This window comes from Gorilla gorilla, chromosome 19, assembly GCF_029281585.2.
Source record: "Gorilla gorilla gorilla isolate KB3781 chromosome 19, NHGRI_mGorGor1-v2.1_pri, whole genome shotgun sequence".
In the NCBI taxonomy this organism is placed as follows: domain Eukaryota; kingdom Metazoa; phylum Chordata; class Mammalia; order Primates; family Hominidae; genus Gorilla; species Gorilla gorilla.
In genome coordinates, this window is record NC_073243.2 from 119,691,393 (window position 1) to 119,697,392 (window position 6,000).

Below are 6,000 nucleotides of genomic sequence, written 5' to 3' on the forward strand. Positions count from 1 at the left end.
TCATACAGATAGCGGTGTAGCTATTTCCATGTTCATACAGATAGCGGTGTAGATATTTCCATGTTCAAACAGATAGCGGTGTAGATAATTCCATGTTCATACAGATAGCGGTGCTGATATTTCCAGGTTTATACAGGTAGCGGTGTAGATATTTCCATGTTTATACAGATAGCGGTGTAGATATTTCCATGTTTACACAGATAGCGGTGTAGATATCTCCATCTTAATACAGATGGCAGTGTAGATATTTATATGTTCATACAAATGGCCGTGCAGATATTTCCAAGTTCATACAGATGGCGGTGTAGATATTTCCATGTGCAAAGTGAGAGCTGTGTAGATATTTCCATGTATATGCAGATAGCAGTGTAGATATTTCCATTTTCATGCAGATAGCGGTTTAGATATTTCCATGTTCAAACAGATAGCAGTGTAGATATTTCCATTTTCATGCAGATAGCGGTGTAGATATTTCCATGTTTACACAGATAGCGGTGAAGATGTATGCATGTTTACACAGATAGCGGTGTGGATATTTCCATGTTCATACAGATAGCGGTGTAGATATTTCCATGTTCATCCCGATGGCTGTGTAGATATATCCATCTTCATACAGATGGCGGTGAAGATATTTCCATGTTCATACAGATAGCGGTGTAGATATTTCCATGTTCATACAGACAGCGGTGTAGATATTTCCATGTTTATACAGGTAGCGGTGTAGATATTTCAATGTTTATACAGATAGCGGTGTAGATATTTCCATGTTTATACAGACAGCGGTGTAGATATTTCCATGTATATACAGATAGCGGTGTAGATATCTTCATCTTAATACAGATGGCGGTGCAGATATTTATATGTTCATACAGATGGCGGTGCAGATATTTCCATGTTCATACAGATGACGGTGTAAATATTTCCATGTTTATAGAGACAGCGGTGTAGTCATTTCCATGTGTATAGAAATAGCTTTGTAGATATTTCCATGTATATGCAGATAGCTGTGTAGATATATCCATTTTCAGGCAGATAGCGGTGTAGATATTTCCATGTTCATACAGATAGCGGTGTAGATATTTCCATGTGTATACAGATAGCGGTGAAGAAGTATGCATGTTTACACAGATAGCGGTGTAGATATTTCCATGTTCATGCAGATAGCGGTGTAGGTATTTCCATGTTCATCCAGATGGCTGTGTAGATATATCCATGTTCATACAGATAGCGGTGTAGATATTTCCATGTTCATAAAGATAGCGGTGTAGATATTTCCATGTTCATACAGATAGCGGTGTAGATATTTCCAAGTTCATACAGATAGCGGTGTAGCTATTTCCATGTTCATACAGATAGCGGTGTAGATATTTCCATGTTCAAACAGATAGCGGTGTAGATAATTCCATGTTCATACAGATAGCGGTGCTGATATTTCCAGGTTTATACAGGTAGCGGTGTAGATATTTCCATGTTTATACAGATAGCGGTGTAGATATTTCCATGTTTACACAGATAGCGGTGTAGATATCTCCATCTTAATACAGATGGCAGTGTAGATATTTATATGTTCATACAAATGGCCGTGCAGATATTTCCAAGTTCATACAGATGGCGGTGTAGATATTTCCATGTTCATACAGATAGCGGTGTAGTTATTTCCATGTGCAAAGTGAGAGCTGTGTAGATATTTCCATGTATATGCAGATAGCAGTGTAGATATTTCCATTTTCATGCAGATAGCGGTTTAGATATTTCCATGTTCAAACAGATAGCAGTGTAGATATTTCCATTTTCATGCAGATAGCGGTGTAGATATTTCCATGTTTACACAGATAGCGGTGAAGATGTATGCATGTTTACACAGATAGCGGTGTGGATATTTCCATGTTCATACAGATAGCGGTGTAGATATTTCCATGTTCATCCAGATGGCTCTGTAGATATACCCATGTTCATAGAGATAGCGGTGTAGATATTTCCATGTTCATACAGATAGTGGTGTAGATATTTCCATGTTCATACAGATAGCGGTGTAGCTATTTCCATGTTCATACAGATAGCTGTGTAGATATTTCCATGTTTATACAGATAGCGGTGAAGATGTATGCATGTTAACACACATAGCGGTGTAGATATTTCCATGTTCATACAGATAGCGGTGTAGATATTTCCATATTCATCCAGATGGCTGTGTAGATATATCCATGTTCATACAGATTGCGGTGAAGATATTTCCATGTTCATACAGATAGCGGTGTAGATATTTCCATGTTCATACAGATAGCGGTGTAGATATTTCCATGTTCATACAGATAGCGGTGTAGCTATTTCCATGTTCATACAGATAGCGGTGTAGATATTTCCATGTTCATCCAGATGGGTGCGTAGATAAATCCATGTTCATACAGATGGTGGTGAAGATATTTCCATGTTCATACAGATAGCGGTGTAGATATTTCCATGTTTATACAGATATCGGTGTAGATATTTCCATGTTTATAGAGGTAGCGGTGTAGTTATTTCCATGTGTAAAGAGATAGCTGTATAGATATTTCCATGTATATGCAGATAGCTTTGTAGATATTTCCATTTTCATGCAGATAGCGGTGTAGATATTTCCATGTTCAAACAGGTAGTGGTGTAGATATGTCCATGTTCATACAGATAGCAGTGTAGATATTTCCATGTTTAAACAGATAGTGGTGAAGATGTATACATGTTTACAGAGATAGCGGTGTAGATATTTCCATGCTCATACAGATAGCGGTGTAGATATTTCCGTGTTCATCCAGATGGCTGTGTAGATATATCCATGTTCATACAGATGGCGGTGAAGATATTTCTATGTTCATACAGATAGCGGTGTATATATTTCCATGTTCATACAGATAGCGGTGTAGATATTTCCATGTTCATACAGACAGCGGTGCTGATATTTCCATGTTCATCCAGATGACTGTGTAGATATATCTATGTTCATACAGACGGTGGTGAAGATATTTCCATGTTCATACAGATATCGGTGTAGATATTTCCATGTTCATACAGATAGCAGTGTAGGTATTTCCATGTTCATACAGATAGCGGTGCTGATATTTCCATGTTTATACAGGTAGCGGTGTAGATATTTCCATGTTCATACAGATAGCGGTGTAGATATTTCCATGTTTATACAGATGGGGGTGTAGATATTTCCATGTTTATACAGATAGCGGTGTGGATATCTCCATCTTAATACAGATGGTGGTGTAGATATTTATATGTTCATGCAGATAGCGGTGCAGATATTTCCATGTTCATACAGATGGCGGTGTAGATATTTCTATGTTTATAGAGATAGCGGTGTAGTTATTTCCATGTGTAAAGAAATAGCTTTGTAGATTTTTCCATGTTTATGCAGATAGCTCTGTAGATATTTCCATTTTCATGCAGATAGCGGTGTAGATATTTACATGTTCATACAGATAGCGGTGGAGATATTTCCATGTTTATACAGATAGCGGTGAAGATGTATGCATGTTTACAAAGATAGCGGTGTAGATATTTCCATGTTCGTTCAGGTAGCGGTGTAGATATTTCCATGTTCATCCAGATGGCTTTGTAGATATATCCATGTTCATACAGATGGCGGTGAAGATATTTCCATGTTCATACAGATAGCGGTGTAGATCTTTCCATGTTCATACAGATAGCGGTGTAGATATTTCCATGTTCATACAGATAGTGGTGTAGCTATTTCCATGTTCATACAGATAGCGGTGTAGATATTTCCATGTTCATCCAGATGGGTGTGTAGATATTTCCATGTTCATACAGATAGCGGTGCTGATATTTCCATGTTTATACAGGTAGCGGAGTAGATATTCCCATGTTTATACAGATAGCGGTGTAGATATTTCCATGTTTATACAGATAGAGGTGAAGATGTATGCATGTTTACACAGTTAGCGGTGCAGATATTTCCATGTTCATACAGATAGCGGTGTAGATATTTCCATGTTCATCCAGATGGCTGTGTAGATATATCCATGTTCATTCAGATGGCGGTGAAGATATTTCCATGTTCATACAGATAGCGGTGTAGATATTTCCATGTTCATACAGATAGCTGTGTAGATATTTCCATGTTCATACAGACAGCGGAGTATATATTTCCATGTTCATACAGATAGTGGTGTAGATATTTCCATGTTCATACAGATAGCGGTGTAGCTATTTCCATGTCCATACAGATAGCGGTGTAGATATTTCCATGTTCATAGAGATAGCGGTGTAGATATTTCCATGTTCATACAGATAGCGGTGCTGATATTTCCATGTTTATACAGGTAGCGGTGTAGATATTTCCATGTTTATACAGATAGCGGTGTAGATATTTCCATGTTTATACAGATAGCGGTGTAGATATTTTCATGTTTATTCAGATAGCGGTGTAGGTATCTCCATCTTAATACAGATGGCGGTGTAGATATTTATATGTTCATACAGATGGCGGTGCAGATATTTCCATGTTCATACAGATGACGGTGTAGATATTTCCATGTTTATGGAGACTGCGGAGTAGATATTTCCATGTGTAAAGAAATAGCTTTGTAAATATTTCCATGTATATGCAGATAGCTGTGTAGATATTTCCATTTTCATGCAGATAGAGGTGTAGATATTTCCATGTTCAAACAGATAGCTGTGTAGATATTTCCATGTACATACAGATAGCGGTGTAGATATTTTCATGTTTATACAGATAGCGGTGAAGATGTATGCATGTTAACACAGATAGCTGTGTAGATATTTCCAAGTTCATACAGATAGCGGTGTAGATATTTCCATGTTCATCCAGATGGCTGTGTAGATATATCCATGTTCATACAGATGGCGGTGAAGATATTTCCATGTTCATGCAGACAGCGGTGTAGATATTTCCATGTTCATACAGATAGCGGTGTAGACATTTCCATGTTCATGCTGATAGCGGTGTAGCTATTTCCATGTTCATACAGATAGCGGTGTAGATATTTCCATGTTCATCCAGATGGCTGTGTAGATATGTCCATGTTCATACAGATGGCGGTGAAGATATTTCCATGTTCATACAGACGGCGGTGTAGATATTTCCATGTTCATACAGATAGCACTGTAGATATTTCCATGTTCATACAGACAGCGGTGCTGTTATTTCCATGTTCATCCAGATGGCTGTGTAGATATATCCATGTTCATACAGATGGCGGTGAAGATATTTCCATGTTCATACAGATATCGGTGTAGATATTTCCATGTTCATAGAGATAGCGGTGTAGATATTTCCATGTTCATACAGATAGCGGTGATGATATTTCCATGTTTATTCAGGTAGCGGTGTTGATATTTCCATGTTTATACAGATAGTGGTGTAGATATTTCCATGTTTATACAGATAGCGGTGTAGATATTTTCATGTTTATACAGATAGAGGTGTAGATATTTCCATCTTAATACAGATGGCGGTGTAGATATTTATATGTTCATACAGATGGCGGTGCAGATATTTCCATGTTCATACAGATGGCGGTGTAGATATTTCCATGTTTATAGAGACTGTGGTGTAGATATTTCCATGTGTAAAGAAATAGCTTTGTAAATATTTCCATGTATATGCAGATATTTGTGTAGATATTTCCATTTTCATGCAGATAGCGGTGTAGATATTTCCATGTTCAAACAGATAGCGGTGTAGATATTTCCATGTTCATACAGATAGCGGTGTAGATATTTCCATGTTTATACAGATAGCGGTGAAGATGTATGCATGTTAACACAGATAGCGGTGAAGATATTTCAATGTTCATGCAGATAGCGGTGAAGATATTTCCATGTTCATACAGATAGCGGTGTAGACATTTCCATGTTCATACAGATAGCGGTGTAGCTATTTCCATGTTCATACAGATAGCGGTGTAGATATTTCCATGTTCATCCAGATGGCTGTGTAGATATGTCCATGTTCATACAGATGGCGGT